Source organism: Engystomops pustulosus, chromosome 4 (genome assembly GCF_040894005.1).
Source record: "Engystomops pustulosus chromosome 4, aEngPut4.maternal, whole genome shotgun sequence".
Classification (NCBI taxonomy): domain Eukaryota; kingdom Metazoa; phylum Chordata; class Amphibia; order Anura; family Leptodactylidae; genus Engystomops; species Engystomops pustulosus.
In genome coordinates this window covers 205,370,455-205,393,816 of record NC_092414.1, presented here as the reverse complement: position 1 = coordinate 205,393,816, position 23,362 = coordinate 205,370,455, and the positions used below count along the sequence as shown (strand labels likewise).

General features: G+C 43.3%; 1 long non-coding RNA gene across 2 annotated transcripts in view; it reads right to left on the bottom strand.

Moving 5' to 3' along the window:
• LOC140128141 (uncharacterized) overlaps positions 1–18,417 on the bottom strand; it is a 70,118-nt gene extending 51,701 nt beyond the window's left edge. For both annotated transcript variants that reach the window (XR_011855112.1, XR_011855113.1), the window contains exons 1-2: positions 18,266–18,417; positions 14,998–15,103 (exon numbers count right to left, since the gene is read on the bottom strand). This is a non-coding gene — a long non-coding RNA (uncharacterized lncRNA). The remainder of the gene's footprint in view (positions 1–14,997; positions 15,104–18,265) is intronic.
• Positions 18,418–23,362: the final 4,945 nt, after the last annotated feature.

The window sequence follows — 23,362 nt, the reverse complement described above, 5'->3', positions numbered from 1 at the left end:
GGGAACTGCTAGACATTTGTCGTAGGGGGGGGCACCAGACTGCACACTGGACCCCTTCCTTCCTCCCCGCTTCCCTGGATAGCTCTCTAACCATTCCATTCCTTTCGTATCCCCCGCATCTTCCTCCCCTTCTTCCTATTCCCCATTTGTGTATAATTTCCCAATGTCCCTTGTCATTATGACTGTTTTATTTTTGCTCCATGCCCTGGACATATTATATAATAAGAGTACCAAGCAGGGACCATAATGAGATGAATATCGTAAGACAAGCCTTATTCTTCATTCTGCACTCACCAAGCTGAGTATCTCCGATGACACTTCCACAGCTCGAAGTTCACTAACATCGCTCTCGGATTGACACAGAGTCCACCACGCTGAAACTCCAGCATACACTGCGCCAACAGGGCCAAGCACACTCAGAATCCCTTATGGCCTAAGGGCCTTATGTATCCGTCAGTACCATAGCATTGGTCTCGGTTTGATTTGCTCTTCTGGATTCTTACTCAGAGTTATTTTATTCATTATTTGCTAAAAGTACGCCCAAGTGTGAAATTTATTATATGCTCCGTATTCTTTGTATGCTATATGTTATATATGTTTTTTTTTTTTGCTGTTTTGTACTTTAAAAGCTTTAATAAAACTGATTGAACATAAGATATTTGCATAGAGTATTGGAATATAATGTAGGCGGTTCAGGCTGTAGCACAGGGCTCAAGCCTTGTAGGGAGACCCATGGACACTAAAACCACCCACCACATTTTTTTCCGAGAAGGACCTCCACACATGAAATCCTCATACATCTGTTCATGCTCCAAATACACGTTCTTTAAAAACACATAAAGGTCCTCCAAAGGTACTGAAACTGCAGATTGATAGCAGGTAGAAAGGACACATCGTCCATTCCCCGAGAAGCTTGGTCCTAGTTCCCATGTTGGAATTGATTCCAGACCTGTAGGGGCTATGATATTCTTACAGCCCAGAGCCCATGGTAGTCTTAGAGTGGTTTCATATTGATGCATGTTCTCCACTACTATTGCATATCCTTTGCATTTTGCCTCTGTAGTACCTCTGCTTTGCTTCAGTTTTGGCTCCACGTCCGCAAAAAAACCCTGAAGGCTTAAAATTGCTTTGAAAACATGACACCTGGTTTATCAGCCTCATCAGTACAAAAATACTGACATTTCATCAGTATGTTGAGACAATGGCGAGAGGCATCCGTGGAAATCACTGAACCACGGATGTGAGAAAGAACTCCAATATTAAAAGAGGAAATAATCTGCCACGTATATCATTCAGCATTGGGGCCACCATCGATCCTGGCTAAGTATCCAATGCCTTTACCTGTAAAACAACCCCATGTCATCAGGCTTCTTGCAACAAAATTAATATTTATGTATATTGTTTTGTCACTATTATGGAGGACACAGGTCGCCTCCATTTCTCTGTTTATTGCACCAGAACTCACAGACCTTCTGATAAGCTGAAAACGTTTTACCAGGATGTCCACCTTTTGGATTTGGAATGAATGGGTGGACTTCCTTTCATAATGCAGACAATTTTCTTGACTGAGACCACTATCAATGAGTTGGATGATGCCATTTTTTTGAACAGTTTGGACAACCCCCTATGACAGTGGTGGTGAACTGATGGCACAGATGCCAGTGATGGCACTCAGAGTGCTCGCTGTAGTCATGCAGGCCATCGCTTTGATTTTTCAGACAGTACTCAAGGCATCCAAAGCAGCCTGGAACTACAGGAACAGTGAGAAGGTGTATAAAGCTATAGAAGCTCCTGCTCTAGGCCCAGCAATTCTTCCTGTTTGGGTGGCCCTGGAGCATGGTCGGTTCCAGGTTTCCTGGTCCCTGGGTGACAGAGCTTCAGTGGGCCCCTTTGCAGTGAACTCACGTGGGGGCATTTAAAATTCAGAAACTAAGACAGCCCCCTCATGGTTATTTTATATAAAGCCTCCCCCTCACCGTCTATGGCTTTAGTAGATCCAGCCCACCTTACCCCCATGGATTTCTTATGTACAGCCTTATGTGGGGCCCCCCCAGCCACTCTGGGCCCCTGCACTTGCCCAGTGCTGTTGCCGGCCCTGCCCTGGAGGAACAATGATAATCTGAATTTCTCCTTCTTTCACTGGTATTGGTTTGCACAGAATGTAAGGAGCAATATGTTACTGCTTAAATTTCCAGATGGAACTTTGCGATAAATAAGTGTAATGAGGACTGGGACTCCAGGAATACAGACAGGACAGTGAGCCCTAAAGCGAGCCCCAAAATCTGTTGCCTGCTTACTTGCCTCTGCGTATCTTAAATGATACAGGAAACCTACAAAAGAAGAGGTTCAAAAGAACACAGAAACAAATAATAACCATAAATATACTTTATTTCAATCAAAATAGATGTTAAAAACCAAACATAATACAGCATACATGAACGGACACCAATGATATAAAATTGTGTGTGTACCAAATAACGGTAGTAACTAGCCAGTACAAAACATATCACACTATATATGAGTAATAAGTGAATAGTAAGATGGGATAATGCCCAAAAGTAAGTAAACTAAAAGTGTACAACACAAAGCTGTAAACCAGTGGCTGTAATACTATACCAAGGAGAGGATCACACACAAACAATGCCCCGACACGTGTTTCGCATATGGCGCTTTTTCAAGGGGAGTGTTTTTAACATCTATTTTGATTGAAATAAAGTATATTTATGGTTATTATTTGTTTCTGTGTTCTTTTGAACCTCTTCTTTTGGTACTATCCAATTTTACCCTAAGGTATTTTGTTCACATGCCCATACCTAACGGGTTTTCTATTTTTTGTATAGGAAACCTACAAAGACAATACCTCCCTAGGTCACCATGCAGACATAAAACAAGACTCACAAACAGCACAAAAAAATAGGTCAGAAGTCCGGGGTCACAACTAAGATAGCAAATACAGCACAACATCAGAGTGTAAAGGGATAGTCAAAAATACAAAAGCCAAGATCAGAAAACCAGAAATATCATAAATATAGCAAGTCAATAGCACACAAATAAGCTATCTAGAAATATAACCAGTAGTACTAGCTGTGAACTGAATACATATAGGTACTGAAAGAGCCTCAGCTGAAGATGACTGGGGCAGGGCTACTACTACGACTACTGCTGGACCAGAGCAGAGATGCAGTGGGACTGGGTGTGTGGTGTCTAAACACAGAAACCTATGCCACAGTTCACACTAAGAAATGTCACACAAAAACACAGGGACAGTCCACGCCTCCTAAGCCACATTCTGTGGACAGAAGAAGATGTTCTCACGGATGTTACAATAACTTAGTTTGTGCCTATGATGTCTATATACTCAGAAAAGACACATCCTCTGTACCTCCGTTTTATGGGTACCAATCGAGTCGAATTGGGCCTCTAGGCACCCACTGCCTTTCCTTTCTGTCTCATATAAAGGTTAAGTACCAGTTTGCTTTCCAGGCGGTGCAGCCCCTATTGCTGGAGGTGATCTCTCGCTCTCTCTCTGGATTTTGATAGGAAAAGCTCCACATTTAGTAAGAAACAGGTGAAAGAGATTACAAATTCTGCAGCCCATTGCTCTATCCAGGGTACAGTCTTGTGTTTAAATATATTGTTTTCCCTCCTTAGTAGTGGAAAATTGGATTCTTCCCCAATGAAAGCGGTAAGACAGGGATTAAGGTCTTGTTCCCCACAGAGCTTTGGCTTCTGGGGAGTTCTGCATTGGCGGAGCGCCAGCTGTCCGATCGGAGAATTTTCACTCATGTCTCCCCACAGGACCTCAGCACAAGTCTAGCGGGAGAGGCGCAGCCATTTTGTACTACACCACAAGTACAAACTCTGCTGACAGAACAGCATGCCGTCTGAACACAATTACCAGCACATGGATTAATAGGACTTGCACACTTATAAAGGACGGCTCGAATAATAATAATAATAATAACCATCCATTTAACAAAACGCCCCTTTAATCGTAATTACCCAATAACAGGAAATCACACAGAAACATGTCCCCGTTATAAGTGTGGGATGACAACTAATTACTAACGGAGTAATATTATAATCAATATTTACCAACCACCAGCGAAGCCTTACTTAACCCTTTAACGCATTTTGCTGTAGATGTACATCAGAATGCCCTTCAGGATGTATAAAGAGGGCTCATGGCTGAGCTCTCATCATACATGGTGGGTGTTGACTGTATTACTTAACATCGCGGGTGTCAAACATTTACCTGCTGCCACTGCCAGTTACATACTGGCACCTTCCTGGACGGGATCCTTGTGATGTCATGTATTCGTCAGGAGGCACACTGTTATAGATTCATAGCAAATTCTCCATATACTGTAGTATTTCAGCAAATGGGTGTAGTGATCAGACCCCCTAGGGCAATGTTGGCAAACTTATGGCAACCTAAAGTTCTATGTGTGGGCACCCAGGCCATCACCCCAGCACCCCAGTTCACCAGACAAGGCCTCCTGCAGTTTGAGGAAGTCCAGGACATGCCACTCAAAGTGCCAATTTAAAGGAAACCTACCAGTTAGAATGGCAGGGGTAAGCAGTAAGTACCGAGCACCAGCTCAGGGTGAGCTCAGGGTGAGCTGGTGCCGGTACTTACTTTCGTTAGTGTTATTAACCGCTGTATCGCGGTTTTAACACTTTTTAAACTTTAGACCAGAAGCTGCTTCGGCGCTGCGTGCGCACGCCTACATAGGAAATGCCGGAGACGTTGCGCGCTCACGGTCGCGCGCAGCGCCGAAGCCTCTTCTGCTCTAAAGTTAAAAAAGTGTTAAAACCGCGATACAGCGGTTAATAACACTAACGAAACTAAGCACCGGCACCAGCTCACCCTGAGCTGGTGCTCGGTACTTACCACTTACCCCGGCCATTCTAACTGGTAGGTTTCCTTTAAAGTCTCACATCATTGGTTGCCTGGGACAACCGGAGGAGTGAGAAAGGGTGGACAGAGTTGGATTATCATTGGAGCTCCTGCCCTGTGTCCCCTTTTATTCCTTTGCAGGAGAACCTGGATGGAGGCTACAAAGATAATCTAATTTTCTCCTCCTTCTTGTTACTGTATTTGTGTCCTCTAGATGCTAATACGATTAAAAGCTGTGACAGGTCAGTGAACAATAAGGTACTACCTATATTAGCATATTGGCGCTTTAGGACAAATAAGTGGGTTTAGGTTGTAGTTCGCCCACTTGGTCTCTAGTTTTGCCATCACTGCTCTGGGGTCTAAAAAGTGGTTTAAAAATGGGGGAAAAAACACATTAAAAAATGTAATAAGAATTTCCATATATACTCAAGTATAAGCCTAGTTTTTTCATACTCGGCTTATACTCGGGTTAAAAAAATATATCAAAACTCACCTTTCCGGCTTCCCCCACTGCTGGCTATATACTGGGGCAGGTGGATGCATTTTACAACTTAATTACAATTTACACAGCTCAGTACACCGAAGTATAAAACAAATATATCAGTGTCATAACATGGCAAATTGAAGAATATTCTTTTTGAATTTTTAAAAATCTTTTAAAACATAATAAAATCTATATAAACTTGATATCATCATACCAGCCCAAAAATAAAAGTAGAGGTGTCATTTGGAGCACACAGTGAAAGCCGTAATACAGAGCCCACAAGGAACTGTGGCTTTTCTACCTTTTCTTTGGATGTCACTAGGAAGTACAGTTTGTCAGGCAAAAAACAAGCCCTGATACGGCTCTGTAGACTGAAAAATAAAGTTATGAACTTTTATAGGTGGAGAGTGGTAAATGAAAATATTCTGGTCCGTAAAGGGTTAAAGGGCATGTAGGTCAAATACCCCCTACTGTGACAATTAAACCACAAGCTCAAGTTCATTGAAGAAGGGCGGGAGGGAAAGAAGATCCAGGAGGAGGGCGAGTGCCTCTACAGTCTGGACATTACCACCACCCATGATGATACCCCAGCCCATCGTCATATACAGGTGGTCCCCTACTTAAGAACACCTGACTTACATACAACTCCTAGTTACAAACGGACCTCTGGATGTTGATAATTTACTGTACTTTAGTCCTAGGCTACAATGATCAGCTGTAACAGTTATCACAGGTGTCTTTAATGTAGATTTATTGTTAATCCTGGTTCTTATGACAACCCAACATTTTTTAAAATCCAATTGTCACAGAGACCAAAAAATTTTTGACTGGGGTTACAATGATAAAGTATACAGTTCCGACTTACATACAAATTCAACTTAAGAACAAACCTACAGACCCTATCTTGTATGTAACCCGGGGACTGCCTGTAGTCAGCTCTAGAGGGAGGGAGGAATGAGTCTGAGCACAACTTGAAGGGGCCAGAAGTTAAAATTTTAAGCTGCTTTAACCCTTTGAGCAGTCAATAGCCCCACAGCTAACAAATATTGTACATCTGCATTTATTATTATTTTCTTAAGAATTGATAACTCCATAGTCCGACTTTCCTTCCTATGGAGGCCAAGAGTGGAGCCTCAATGCATTGATAGAGTTAAAGTCTACATTAGGCAATGTTCTTATGTAAAACAATACTATGTCAGACATTGACACCTGCTCACAATGCTGCTTTTGTTGGCCCTTTGTCCTAGGTTAACGTGTGTAGAAGCCGGGGAGGAGTTTGTAGGATCAAAGCCGGAGACAACCACATCTCCCGGTCTCCCGATGTACCACAAAACAACAGGAACGCCAGAGCATTGCTATAATACCCGTCATTGTGCCTCATGGATAAGCATTTGGCTTTCCATAGAACTTCTTGTTGTCTTAGACTATAGGTAACCTTTGTTACATAGAACTTAGGCCAACGTAAATTTTATTCTAAATTTCTCTTGCTCTAATTAAATCCATAACAGGATACAGTCCCCAAGGCTCAGCTGCGAAAATATCCACGATTAAGATTGCCCCCGCAATGAGCTGTCGGTCAGGCCAACCTCCCTTGATATCTGCAGTGGGGGGGGGGGGGAGTTGGGAAGTCTAAAGATAGTTGGAATCACTGTACATGTCAGATCGTCAGATGATTTTCATCTAATGGACAAGGGCGTAACTAGGAGAGGGTGGGCCCCATTGGAGACTTCTGAATGGGGCCCCTTTCCCTTAGGCTCCATACACACAACAGTATCGGGGTTCATGATCTGGTCATCTCCGTTCTGTGGGCCCTCTCCCATGTGCCCCGACAACTCCATGAAGCAGGGGCTGAGCTTCTCAAAGTGCTCTGTGGAGACTGTTTATGGCTGCTTCCACTGTAGTTACGCCCCAGCTAATGTATATAATGGCTATTAGGCAACTGATAACATGGCTTGAAAAAAGTCACCATGTTTGCAGCTCTCATCCGAAAATACCCTACAAGGATATTGCCTCTTAATTAAAATATTGCAGCAAAAACATTTGTTCCTCATTGAACATCTATGGCCAGTTTGGAAGACAGTAATGGTCAATGTGGATGAAATTGTGTTTGGTTACATTGGAAATATGTGCAGGTTATCATTCATTTAACAGTTTTCTAGTAAGCTGCTGTACTTTAAAGGGGTTTGGCCACTCTTTAACATAAGTTGCCCATATGCCTTTACTGCCTTAATAATCAAAATAATCACTGCATGTTCATGAAGTGATTCAGCGTTCCTGCTACTTACATTTGTGCTGTGTTCAGATTCTCTGTGATTCTTTGTTTACATGTCTGAGCTCTGCTGAATAGGAGGAGCTGCAGCAGCACAGAATGATTCATCCTGCTCCCTCCCCCTTCCGTCCATAAGGTCTCACATTTGTGAATAAAGCAAACTGAGACATATTTGCACACATCTAGTTACTATCTAGACTGTGATTCTCCTGAGGGCTACTACTTGTCACTAAGCACTAATTTGTTGAACAGAATGATTAATGGAACTTTCCAACCCACCAAAAACAGATATAAAAAGGGGGTACACATCAGAGTCAGCCAGCGATTGGTCATGTAAGCATCACAGTATTTCACAGTGATGCTTACACGACCAATCGCTGGCTGTCGTGGGTCGTTGTTGGCCGCTGATGACCACTAAGTGGCTGAGCGAATATCTTCAAGCGTTTCCTGTATGACACCGAGTAGCGGAGCACAGCAGGACTTTGCAGGGCTTACTCTAAGCGTAGTTTTGATAAAAGGGGTAAAACAATCTAGATTGTGCTAATGGGATTGAAATTCAACTACAAGTAGAAACTTCTGTGGTGGTGCTGCTCATCATGCTACAGTACCTCGAACCCAAATGTACACTTTTAACCAATTTTTTTATCCATTTTTGTTCATTTTTCATTTATTTCCTGCATTAAAAACTTCCAGTTGAGTGGCAAATAAGACATGTATCTCTTAGTGTTCCCCTCCCACACTCCTTGTTGCTTCTGTGTACTTCAGACCCCTAAGGGGAGCCTAGTAGAGGAGCGAGGTTTCTTAAGGCAGATGAATAGAACATGCATTTCTCTCTTCCAGCTGCTGTAAACATGTGCAGACCTCCCTTTGCTTATACATATTCATGAAGGTTGCTGTGAAAGGGTATACATTTCAGCACATCTGGTGCGGGGAAAGCTTGGAAATCACTAAACATTTATGCTTTTGGCCAGATATTGATCAAGGCGTTTGGGGTCTGCATGTCACTGTGTAGTAGCGAGGACTCTCATGTGCTGTGTATACATTACATTAAAGGGGTTTAATATAATATATATATGGCTATAAACCTATTATACCAACCTCTCTCCACTCTCCCCTGCAGCCACGGCGCCGCCTGTCACTGCCAGTCTCTTTGTATACAGAGGTTGGGAGTGCCTTCCCATCTACTGCCACACACCTGCTACAGCCTGGAACTCCTGCTGTAGCAGACGTGCAGCAGTAGTAGGGACAGCACCCCCAACCTCTGTATACAAACAAATTTACTTTCATCTAAAAACAACACTTTGGGTCACTGAGCAACAGTCTCGTTGGCCAGATGAGACCTTCTGTATTTTGGTCAGGAGAGGGCCTGACACATGAAAGGCAACACTTGTAGCCCATGTTCTGGATATGTCTGTGTGTGGTCTGTGTTGAAGCACTGAGTCCAGAGCTTGTGAATCACCCCACAATTTTTGAATCACCTTTTCTTAACAATCAGATCAAGGCTGTGGTTATCCCTCTTGCCCATGCACCGCTTTCTACCACTCTTTTTCCTGCCAATAAACTCTCCGTTAACATGAATAGGAAGGGTAGGTTACAGGCTGTAACCCCCCCCCCCCCTGGTAAAAAAAAAAACGTTCGTGGGGCAGGGGTATTCGATAAAAAGGGTGTTTCTTTATGCAGTTGACAACGCGTTTCGCACTATACAAAGTGCTTCATCAGGTCTAATACAATGCATAAATAATAATACAGCTAAAATGATGATAGGTTAAAATAGGGATTGAAATATGGTGAGAGCTATGATGCATCTGTGTTGTTATGGGCTTACATATGCATCTCTTAATAAGTTAATGATAGTAAAAAGTGAATTATAGCTATAGTAAAATTATTAGGAGCTAGAAATGAATTGGTGTATGGGATAAAATATTACATAAATAAATAAAATACCATATATACTCGAGTATAAGCCTAGTTTTTCAGCTGAAACCCCAAACTCGGCTTATACTCCAGTAAAAAAAAAAATTGTAGGTTTTACCAGGTTTTTGTGGTAAAATTAGGGACCTCGGCTTATACTTGGGTCGGCTTATACGGTAGATAATCTGTCAGATGCTATGGGGGGAAAAAAAACAACAATTTTAATTCTACTTCCAGTCCAAACCTCAGTCACACAACCCGCAGCACACAGATGAAACTCTGCATGCTGCACAATCCACAAAATAGGTGCGCCCTACTACCACTAGCCTAACTGCCCTTGGGACTTGGTCTGACACCATGGACTAAGCAATTTGTTATCAATAGTAATTGATATACATATGTATTCTGTGTATTATTATGTACTACTAATATGAATATTACCTCCAATTCTATTTACTCATATTTCTACATCTCGCTCAGATACATCATTGCTCTCACTATATCCCTATTTTAGCTGTATTATTATTTATGCATTGTATTAGACCTGATGAAGCACTTTGTATAGTGCGAAACGCGTTGTCAACTGAATAAAGAAACCCCCTTTTTATCGACTACATGTGCCCCATGAACGTCTCTTTTTAACCAGGGGGGTTATACAGCCTGTAACCTACCCTTCCTTTTCATTGCTACACTCCCTTCATACCCAACCCTTGGGTGAGGGTGAAGACGAGGTAGCGGCTGCTCGCCACATGTGCCTACACAGGTGTTGTGCCTGCAAACAGCACTACCAAAAAAGGCGAGTACTAAACCTCACCTACTTACATACCCCCAACCTACCAAGGATAGTCCTGCGCTAGGTAGAGCTATTTCTCTCTGTTTCTTTCCCCCTTTTCATCTCCCCAATACTTTTAGTGACTTCATTAACATGCTTAGATACAGCAGAGCCGGCTTCTTTAGCCACGTGGCTTATGGAGTGTGTCAATGATTGCCTTCTGGACATCTGTCAAGTCAGCCGTCTTCCCAATTCTTCCTGATTGTGTTTCCTACTGAACCAGACTAAGGCCCGTTCCACACTTGCGAGTGTGATGCGATGAACTCGCATCACACTCGCAACGCATGCTGCCGGGAACGCATGGCCCGAATGCTGCACAGCAGGAGTGAACTCAGCATGTCAGTTCACTCCCGGTGTGCAGCGTTCGGGCCGTGCGTTCCCCGCAGAATGCGTTGCGAGTGTGATGCGAGTTCATCGCATCACACTCGCAAGTGTGGAACCAGCCTTAGAGACCTTTTAAAATACTTAGGAAGCCTTTGTAGGTGTTTGGGTTCATTTTTATAATTTAGATAAGAGATAAAGGGGGTCATTTATCTCAGTCTGATGCGCCTTTTTTAGTTTTATTTTAGTGACCATTTGGGCACATTGGGGTATTTGCGCCTTTTCCCAGCAGTTTGCTGGAGTTCACTGTGTAGCAGTTTCCTGGTTTGTCTAATATGTCTTTGTATTTCCCTGCTTCCAGATGTTTGGGCCTTATTCACCATTGCGCAATCACATGCCAGTCCAGACCAGGATTAGGAAAATCAATAGTATGATTTGTGCTACAAAATTGCGCCTTTTTTAAAATTTCAAAGGATATACAGTAAAAGTATTGTCTATTGTATGGAGCAAAGACATATAAGTGGTGTTTAAAAAAACATGAATCATAAGGATAAGGGCTTATTCAGCAGGGCGTGTCCGCAAATAATGCAAACGCGTGATGTCCGTTTTCAGTACGTAAAAAAAAAAAAAGGGATGGTTTTCTAATTTATTTTCTGCTTGCCTAGTAAAAGTTTGAGAAAAAATGGACTACAATAAGGATGTCATCCATGTGCCGCCTGTTCTTTTTGCTGAGTCATTGACTTCTATGGAGGTGTGTGGTCTGTATGTGAGAAGAATATAGTGCATGCTGCTATTTTTGTCTCACTGTCTGCACATCCATGATAAAAACAGAGGTGTTAACAGGCCCAAGGGATAGGTCAGTATGGCATCCGCAAAAAAAACTACGGATAGCATATGGACCTTAAAAACCGCCTGTCTGAATGAGTCCTAAGTAATACATGTATGATAATTGATGTGACCACAAGAATGAACATGCAGTGTCCCAATTTTATTGGAGAGATAGTCACACATGAGTACCACCACTACATTACCAGTCTATAGGCCTTGCTTTGAGTACCCCCAGCACAGATTGTTACCACACATGATTCGAGGCATCCTCTGACGTCCCAGGCAGCCTGTGAGACGGTCACATTATCAATGGAGCTCCTGCTCCATGGTTCTTCCTTTTTTTTGGGGGGGGGGGGGGGGGCCTTGGAAAAAAGCCTTGATCATAATCTGGATTTTTCCTCCTTTTTTCGATGGTACAGGCAGTCCCCGGGTTACGTACAAGATAGGGTCCGTAGGTTTGTACTTAAGTTGATTTTGCATGTAAGTCGAAACTGTATATTTTATAATTATAGATCCAGACAAAAACAGTTTTTGCCCCAGTGACAATTGGAGTTTCAAATTTTTTTGCTGTAATTGGACCAAGGATTATTAATAAAGCTTCATTAGACACCTTACACCTGATAATTATAATCTGGGACTAAAGTAACATTCAGAGACTTCACCAGAGGTCAGAGGGGTCTGTCTGTAACTATGGGTCGTCTGTAAGTCGGGTGTCCTTAAGTAGGGGACCGCCTGTGATGGTGTCTTCTGATGCTGATATCGTTAAAGAGAACCCGTCATGCAAAATAACGCCCCTAAACTAAATATATTTTCATAAACTGCCATTAGAGAGCATTGCCTCTATCCCTTCATTGTCCCTCTACATGCCTGTAAACCTAAGCAATGAGGTCCTAAAGCTGTATGCAAATGACCTGTGAAATGTCCAATGAAGCATTAGCATATTCAAGCTGTCCACCTTATTCATGAGTGGGAGGCACAGCCACACCCCCAGTGCATGACTGACAGCCTGTATAATGATGTGCTTCCTGGTGCTGGTGGCCACGCCCCCTGCAGCCTGTGTGTGTGTGTGTTTAGGAGAGATACAGCAGCTCCAGGCAGCCATGTTACAGCAGAACATGTCAGATTCATGTGTAGCTGATGTCTGTGTCTCTCACCTGTATATTAGGAGGATGCAGCATGTCAGCAGATGCAGCACACACACTAGCAATGCTTTACTATACATTACACACAGACATGAGCAGGGGGAGGAGAGGGGAGGGGTAACAGGGGTGACATCACTGCCTCTGACCATGTGACCAGCCTCATTTACATGATAAAGAATAGATGATTTTACAATGAATAATGTATGAAATAACTAGATAAAGGCTGGGATGGATCCTTGTGATCTGCTCCAAAAGGTAGTAGTGACAGGACTAGTGACACAGACCTGATGACAGGTGTCCTTCAAAAGATGTGTCAGAGCAAGGAGTAACAAGTTAGCAACAAGTTTCTGCTTAAATTGTCTCTAAAAGATTCGCCACCACTGGTGTATTGGATGAGCAGAAAGAGAGCGGAGCATTGTAGTTATCCATCTCCATCAGTCCTATATACACTGAATGAAGAGGGGTACGATGTGTTCCCGGGGGTGGCTAGCAGTCATGTATTTATCAGCTATCCCATAGGATAGTCACCCCGGTTAGTGAGAGGTTGGCCTGGTCCTTCAGCTTCTCCTCAGCCACCAACAAAATACTAATATTCCGCTGCTGCATTGCTACAAATACACGGAGTCAGGGGCGGACTGGGAATATAAAATGGCCCTGGAAAAAACTATAAAAGTGGCCCCATTTTATAGGCGGAGTCAAAACAAGTGGGTGTGGTCAGATAATGTGGGTGGGGTTACTACAGACAAATTGTTGGTAGATGGCCTTAATGTAAAACAAGAACATCTTTTGCTAGTAAGTGAATCTAATGCGCAAAGAATGTGACCTGTGGATCAGTAAATGATGCAAAAACACAACCCGATAAGCCTTAAATACCTTTCCCCTGTGCCATACATGTACAATTCAAAGAAAGAATATATTGATACTGCCTCCTATGTTCAGGAATAATGCTACAAAAACACATTCAATCCTGTCTTCTATATACAAAATAAAACTACTACAATACCTTCTCCCATATACAAGCCAACTACTATAATACTGCCCCCTATGTACAGGAATATAACTACTATAATACTGCCCCCTATGTACAAGAATATAACTACTATAATACTGCCCCCTATGTACAAGAATATAACTACTATAATACTGCCCCCTATGTACAAGAATATAACTACTATAATACTGCCCCTATGTACAAGACTATAACTACTATAATACTGCCCCTATATAGAAGAATATAACTACTTTAATACTGTACCCTATGTACAAGAATATAACTACTATAATACTGCCCCCTCTGTACAAGAATATAACTACTATAATACTGCCCCCTATGTACAAGAATATAACTACTATAATACTGCACCCTATGTACAAGAATATAACTACTATAATACTGCCCCTATATAGAAGAATATAACTACTTTAATACTGCCCCCTATGTACAAGAATATAACTACTATAATACTGCCCCCTCTGTACAAGAATATAACTACTATAATACTGCCCCCTATGCACAAGAATATAAATACTATAATACTGCCCCCTATGTACAAGAATATAACTACTATAATACTGCCCCCTATGTACAAGAATATATCTACTATAATACTGCCTCCTATGTACAAGAATGTAACTACTATAATACTGCCTCCTATGTACAAGAATATAACTACTATAATACTGCCCCCTATGTACAAGAATATAACTACTATAATACTGCCTCCTATGTACAAGAATATAACTACTATAATACTGCCTCCTATGTACAAGAATATAACTACTATAATACTTCCCCTATGTACAGGAATATAACTACTATAATACTTCCCCTATGTACAGGAATATAACTACTATAATACTGCTCCCTATGTACAAGAATATAACTACTATAATACTGCCCCCTATGTACAGGAATATAACTACTATAATACTGCCCCCTATGTACAAGAATATAACTACTATAATACTTCCCCTATGTACAGGAATATAACTACTATAATACTGCTCCCTATGTACAAGAATATAACTACTATAATACTGCCCCCTATGTACAAGAATATAACTACTATAATACTGCCCCTATGTACAAGAATATAACTACTATAATACTGCCCTTCTATGTACAAGAATATAGCTACTATAATACTGCCCCCTATGTACAAGAATATACCTACTATAATACTGCCCCCTATGTACAGGAATATAACTACTATAATACTACATATATATATATATATATACAGAAGCGAACATGAAAAAAAAAATCAGTATTTATCATATACAGCTAGAGAAAACACATGAGATCCTCACCTATTGCATCCAGTGACATCAGGTGACGTATCCCCGGATTGTACTCGTTCCTCTTCTTCATTAGTTCCACCATCGCCTTGTCTCTTCCTCCAGGTACACAGCTTTCCTGCAGAGTTTACCACACAGACGTCTTATGTTCTGCACTTTCCCATTGTCCCTTAACTGTCCCTTCTTCTGCTACCACCACTACTGTGCCCCAAATACTGTAATAGAGCCCCCTGAAATATTAGTACCACACAAATAGTGCCCCATAATGTAACATACTGTAATGGTAAGGATATTTTATTTCTTCTTTCTCTCCTTTAACCCCCTTAACCCCCCACCCCCACCCCAGTATTGATAGAGCTCCTACTATGACCCTGATGTAATAATAATGGCCCCAGCCTACCCAAGACATAGAATTTATGCCCCCAGCCTACCCCAGACATTGAATTTAATGGCCCCAGCCTACCCCAGACATCAAATTAATTGCCCCAGCCTACCGCAGAAATAGAATTAATGTCCCCTGCCTGCCCCAGACATAGAATAATGCCCCCCCCAGACATATAATAATGCCCCTTGCCAGCCCCAGATATAGAATAATCCCCCACCCCACCCCAGACATATAATAATGCCCCCTGCCAGCCCCAGATATAGAATAATCCCCCCCGCCATATAATAATGCCCCTTGCCAGCCCCAGATATACAATAATCCCCCCCCACCGCCCAGACATATAATAATGCCCCTTGCCAGCCCCAGATATACAATAATCCCCCCCCCCGCCCAGACATATAATAATGCCCCCAGCCAGCCCCAGATATAGAATAATGCCCCCCCCCCCACCCCAGACATATAATAATGCCCCCTGCCAGCCCCAGATATAGAATAATCCCCCGCCATATAATAATGCCCCTTGCCAGCCCCAGATATACAATAATTCCCCCCCCGCCCCAGATATACAATAATTCCCCCCCCCCGCCCCAGACATATAATAATGCCCCCTGCCAGCCCCAGATATAGAATAATCCGCCCCAGATATTTAATAATGCCCCCTGCCTGCCCCAGATATAGAATAATCCCCCCCCCCTGCCCCAGACATATAATAATGCCCCCTGGCTGCCCCGGATATAGAATAATGCCGCCCCATCCCCAGACATATAATAATGCCCCCTGCCAGCCCCAGATATAGAATAAACCCCCCCCCCAACCATATAATAATGCCCCTTGCCAGCCCCAGATATACAATAATCCCCCCCCCCCGCCCCAGACATATAATAATGCCCCCTGCCAGCCCCAGATATAGAATAATCCGCCCCAGATATTTAATAATGCCCCCTGCCTGCCCCAGATATAGAATAATCCCCCCCCCCTGCCCCAGACATATAATAATGCCCCCTGGCTGCCCCGGATATAGAATAATGCCGCCCCATCCCCAGACATATAATAATGCCCCCTGCCAGCCCCAGATATAGAATAAACCCCCCCCCCCCAACCATATAATAATGCCCCTTGCCAGCCCCAGATATACAATAATCCCCCCCCCCGCCCCAGACATATAATAATGCCCCCTGCCAGCCCCAGATATAGAATAATCCCCCCCCTCTGCCCCAGACATATAATAATCCCCCCCTTCCCCAGACATATAATAATAATAATTCCCCCCTGCCAGCCCCAGATATAGAATAATCCCCCCCCCCCGCCCCAGACATATAATAATGCCCCCTGCCAGCCCCAGATATAGAATAATCCGCCCCAGATATTTAATAATGCCCCCTGCCTGCCCCAGATATAGAATAATCCCCCCCCCCCTGCCCCAGACATATAATAATGCCCCCTGGCTGCCCCGGATATAGAATAATGCCGCCCCCTCCCCAGACATATAATAATGCCCCCTGCCAGCCCCAGATATAGAATAATCCCCCCCCCCGCCCCAGACATATAATAATGCCCCCTGCCAGCCCCAGATATAGAATAATCCCCCGCCATATAATAATGCCCCTTGCCAGCCCCAGATATACAATAATTCCCCCCCCGCCCCAGATATACAATAATTCCCCCCCCCCCGCCCCAGACATATAATAATGCCCCCTGCCAGCCCCAGATATAGAATAATCCGCCCCAGATATTTAATAATGCCCCCTGCCTGCCCCAGATATAGAATAATCCCCCCCCCCCTGCCCCAGACATATAATAATGCCCCCTGGCTGCCCCGGATATAGAATAATGCCGCCCCATCCCCAGACATATAATAATGCCCCCTGCCAGCCCCAGATATAGAATAAACCCCCCCCCCAACCATATAATAATGCCCCTTGCCAGCCCCAGATATACAATAATCCCCCCCCCGCCCCAGACATATAATAATGCCCCCTGCCAGCCCCAGATATAGAATAATCCGCCCCAGATATTTAATAATGCCCCCTGCCTGCCCCAGATATAGAATAATCCCCCCCCCCTGCCCCAGACATATAATAATGCCCCCTGGCTGCCCCGGATATAGAATAATGCCGCCCCATCCCCAGACATATAATAATGCCCCCTGCCAGCCCCAGATATAGAATAAACCCCCCCCCCCAACCATATAATAATGCCCCTTGCCAGCCCCAGATATACAATAATCCCCCCCCCGCCCCAGACATATAATAATGCCCCCTGCCAGCCCCAGATATAGAATAATCCCCCCCCTCTGCCCCAGACATATAATAATCCCCCCCTTCCCCAGACATATAATAATAATAATTCCCCCCTGCCAGCCCCAGATATAGAATAATCCCCCCCCCGCCCCAGACATATAATAATGCCCCCTGCCAGCCCCAGATATAGAATAATCCGCCCCAGATATTTAATAATGCCCCCTGCCTGCCCCAGATATAGAATAATCCCCCCCCCCTGCCCCAGACATATAATAATGCCCCCTGGCTGCCCCGGATATAGAATAATGCCGCCCCCTCCCCAGACATATAATAATGCCCCCTGCCAGCCCCAGATATAGAATAATCCCCCCCCCCGCCCCAGACATATAATAATGCCCCCTGCCAGCCCCAGATATAGAATAATCCCCCCCCCCTCTGCCCCAGACATATAATAATCCCCCCCTTCCCCAGACATATAATAATAATTATAATTCCCCCCTGCCAGCCCCAGATATAGAATAATCCCCCCCCCGCCCCAGACATATAATAATGCCCCCTGCCCCAGATAGATAGAACAATGCAATCCCCCGCCCCAGGCATAATTAATTCTACCCATTCTATAATTTAAAAAAAACAAAACAAACATAATACTCACCTCTGGCGCAGGTTTTTTCCTGTCTCCGGTCTTCTGTAGCTTGGTGTAGTGGCGCGGGATAGTGACGTCACTGCTCCGCGCCTCTTACACCAAGCCGCGGAGCTACGGAGGGCCGGAGAGCTGACAGCTGGTAAGTGTCAGCGCTCCTCCACGCTACACAGGTCGCGCAATGACGGCAGTTGCGCGACCTGTGTAGCTGCCTGTATACACAGACGCAGAAGCAGCGGTGCTGCGCTGCGTCTGTGTACTAATCAATAGTACCTGCATTGTACGATGCAGGTACTATAGATTAAATCAAAAGTTGTAGGTAGTGCGGACCGGCCCCGGACCAGCTCCGGACCGGCCCCACACCGGCCCAGGACTGACCGGCCCACCGGGAAAATTCCCGGTGGGTACAATGGCCAGTCCGCCCCTGCACGGAGTACATACCGGGGAGACCAGGCTTTGTATGAGTTATGGTTTTTAAGACTGGGCAGCAAATCTTAGTGGTGGTGGTTGTGGTGACCACAGCAAGATTTCCCCCGAGAGCCACCGCTTTGCATACTGCCAGAACTAATGTGTGTTTTCATTTCATTTTAATTTCTTGCATATTTACTGGGAGGCAAAAATAACATTTCCATGTGGGGAAGTGCAAAATCATTCCAAATGCATTCAATCCATAGAAATAGCCGGAAAAATCTGCAAAATAATCATCATGGGGACACAGTGTAAGAAGGTTAAAATACTACGATGATTGCAAGAACATCCACCCCATATACCATTGCCTTTATCCATTTAGAAGAGTTAGGGTTAGTCGTAAGGTTACTTACCTTCGGGTAAGTTCGCATGGCGGAATTCAATGCAAACGTTTTGACAAGTCCCCCATTAATTTAAATGAAGAGTAAAGAAAGGCAGAAGGGAAGACGTAGAAGCGCTCAAGGGCAGCACGGTGGCTCAGTGGTTAGCATTACAGCCTTGCAGCGCTGGGGACCAGAGTCGACATCTGCAAATAGTTTGTATGTTCGCTCCGTGTTTGCATGGGTTTTCTTCAGTTTCCTCCCACACTCCAAAAATCATACTGGTAGGGGATTTTTATATGGACCCTGTTTTAACATTTATATGACGTGATGTGAGCCTCATGTGGAAGGGGCAAGGATTTGGCAGCGCTGCGGAATCTGTGTGCGCTATATAAATAAAGGAATTATTATTATTCAAAAGGGGACATGTATCTTTATGCCTGCTAGTTTTATTGTCTCATTTTTAATTGTCTCATTTTTGTAGTTTTTTGCGACTTTTCACAGCGACTTTTGCTGTCGTTCTTTGAGTACACCTTGGTCTGCACCTTGTACCTTATGTATTTTTATTTTCCGGATGTTTCGTGCGACTTTTCACGTTTTTTTGTAAGTTTTTAGGGACAAATATGCACCTGGTCCAGGGCAGGTGCAGAGGAAAGATTTTTTTTTTTCCAAGGACGCGGTTTTAACATTTAAGCTGGAATTATTTCACATGCTTTAAATGTTTATAATTTTGCACATAAACCTGCTGGGCATTGAAAGTTTGGGCTGTTTGTTTTTTTTTTAATTGAGACATTTTTGCATTTGCATTTACATTTTATTGAAAAGTATTGATTACTTTCCAGGGTGAGGTCACACATGGCAGTAACAAATGCGTTTTCAAATGCGTCACAAGAGTGGAGAAGAGGAGATTTGCCTAATTATATTGCTGTCAACATGCCGTTTCCATATGTTAACATTGTGTTTACACATCTATGTATTGATGCTATGTTAACGTGAATGTCAACATCTTGTGAACAGATGCATTTTGTAAATGCCATGTCGACTGCAATGTAATTAGGTAATCTCTTCTTCTTAGCTGTTGTGATGCATGGTGGCTGAGTGAGTAGCACTTCTGCCTTGCAGCGCTGGGCTCCTGGGTTCGAATCCCACCCAGGTCAACATCTGCAAAGAATTTGTATGTTCTCTCAGTGTTTGCGTGGGTTTCCTCCGGGTACTCCAGTTTCCTCCCACACTCCAAAACATACTGGTAGGTTTATTAGATTGTGAGCCCCATTGGGACCAATTTGACATGCTCTGTGCAGCGCTGCGTAATCTGTGTGTGCGCTATATAAATAAAGAATTATTATTATTAATTATTAATGCATCAGAAAATGCTTGTGTTAACGTCACATGTGCCTCATATGTCGTCATCTCCCTGGGATGTGTCTAGAGGGCTTATAAATGCAGGTGACAGCTTCAAATCCAAAATTTATAGTAGTGTCCATTCCTGTAAAAAAAAACCTCACTTGGCTTTTGTCCATGTGGATTTGAGACATTTGCAACAAAAAGTCTAAAAAAAAAAAAAAAAAAAAAAAAAAAAAACACTAACTAGTTGAGCCAACCAGGACAAGAAAAACTAAACATGTATCACAAGAAAAAAAAACACATGATCATACACAAGGTGCAAAATATACCTTCCAAAAATCTCAATTATACACCAAGGAAAAAAAACTAAGATACATGTCCCCTATAGACTAGTGTTATTGTAACCACCACTTACGACGCTGGAAAAGTAGTAAGAGCACAGATCACCAGATAAAGTTGTGCTAAAATTAGACAACACTAGTAGATCGCTCTAAGGAGGTGCCATTAGGTGCTGCCTAAAAACAAGAACACCCGGACACAGTCACCACACACCGGTCTGGATCACGCTTCAAAGGATACAGGAAGATTGTCATTTTGGAGCACGCAGGTATTCAAGAATATAGAAACCTTATATGGAGTCATATACAACACCTTTACAAGTGACAGACTGTAGCTTCGGTGACTTGTGAAGAATCTCCCTGTATCCATTCATTTAAATGAGAATTTAATGTGGAATTTTTGATCTCTAAGACATTTTGCCCTGTTGTGACAGACTGTGGGGGATGTTCATGTCAACAAATTGCCCACCATCTATACCGTTCAGTCCTACTTTTTAGATGGTGAGAGCTGTTGTTATGTGTATACACACACATGGACTGTGTAGACACAACACGAGAAGAGATAAGAATGAGCCGGTTCTACAGTTTCACCATCCAAACACACGTGTCCTCTACTTTATATCTCGTCATCTATGCCCAGACCGTGTCCAAGCACTGAGCAGAAGGAAATGTAGAGTCACAGCTCACATTATGAGGCAGATTTACTTACCCGGTCCTGTCGCGATCCCGCGTTGTCCGACGAGGATTCGGGTCTGCTGCGATTCACTAAGACCGTGCGCCCGAGTTCCTGCGCCGAGGTCCACCGGAGTTCACCTTCTTCCTGGTGCATGTAAGTGCTTGATCGTGCGAATCTAAATTCTGCGGTTTGTCCGAATTCGTCAGGTTGTCCGCCGACGACCCCCCCCCCCAACCCGATTTATGCCGATGCACCACAATCAGATCGCGTGCTCCAAAAACCCAGGGCAATTCGGTGCAAAATGAAAATAATCGCGAAACCTGATGAAAGTGCGGCTTTATCCCCTTTGTAAAGGTGCCCCATCATGTGTCCAGCCATTGACAATCAGATGCTGTTTCCTTCATCTGCAATGGTCTCCTGATTTAGGAATATGGGCTGCTGAGACCTTGAACCATATTGTCAATACCACAGAACGTCTGCTTTGGTTCTGATGATGGAAGGGTTCAAGTATGGAGTTTGTGTAGTAAGTGTTTCAGTTCCTCTGCTGTGGAGTAACACAATGCCCCATGCTGGTGTGATGATGTGAGGAGCCATGACATATGATGGTCAATCATCCCAAGCACAAGGGACACGCACAGGACATCTTGCAGCAACGTTTGATGATACACAGAAACTATTTTCCAGGTGGGTCTCCGCCAGATTGCAATACTTCTTTGGCCATGTAGTTACTGTATTTATGACTTATGGAGCATTTATGGGATCATCTCTTGCAGCAGGATATTATAGGGAACCAGTGACGGAAGTAAAGGAGAAAAGTAGCACTCAGAACATTGGTGCACTACCCTAGGGAAGAGCAGTGTAGATACAGGCGGTCCCCTACTTAAGGACACCCGACTTACAGACAACCCATAGTTAGACAGACCCCCCTCTGACCCCTGGGGAAGCTCTCTGAATGCTTTACTATAGTCCCAGGCTGCCATAATCAGCTGTAAGGCGTCTGTAATGAAAATATATTGATAATCCTTGGTCCCAAGACACCAAAAGAAAAATGTTTAAACTCCAATTGTCACTGGGGCCAAAATTTTTTTTGTCTGGATCTACAATTATAAAATATACAGGCTGCGTAGCTTTATTAGTATCCCCTGCTTCATCCTTTTTCTTTGTATTATTCATGCATACTGTAGGTAGATTGAATGACAGTATGAGGGTTCATAGAGTTAACCACACAGCAAAACCCATTAACCCATGTAATGGTATAATAATAAGGCTCCCACAATAGAAGGTAGCAAAGAAGGGCTACAGGTCTAGCGTCTGCTACGTTCTTCAAGGTCTATGACTTAAATAAAATCAGGGCATAATAAAGAATACCTGAAACAACAAATTTGGGATGAAAAACAACCAAAGATTCTGTGACATTATTATTTATTTTGCTAAAACTAGGCAAACTATGGAAAAGTTGTGTGTGAAACTAATGACACCGATAGGAATTAATGGACACCTCCCACCAGGATGAAGGATTGTAAACCAAGCACACTGACATACTGGTGTGCCCTGGCAGGATCTGCTCATGATAAAAAAAAAAAAAAAAAAGCTTTAAAAATTATGCAAATCAGGTGTTAATGGATAATTTGCACAATTTTTAAAGCATTTTTTTTCTTAAAACAAGGAAGCATAGGAAGCTTAAAGAAGAGCAGATCCTTCTGTACAACACATTCAGATAATTGTGTCAACTGCTCAGTTTTTTACTGTTCCATTTGGTACTATGAGTGAGACAGGAATACCAGTTTTATGTTTATGTTCTTGTTTATTAATATTATACACTTTTCATTCCAATAATTGGAAATATGCCGTCACATATCTTGTCTTCACAAGCCATTTTCCTGCTGTGACAGGATCGGATGCCCTGACTTGTGCTTTTTCTTCCCCCTTGTTAGGGCCCCTTGTTCTTCCCCCTTGATGTATT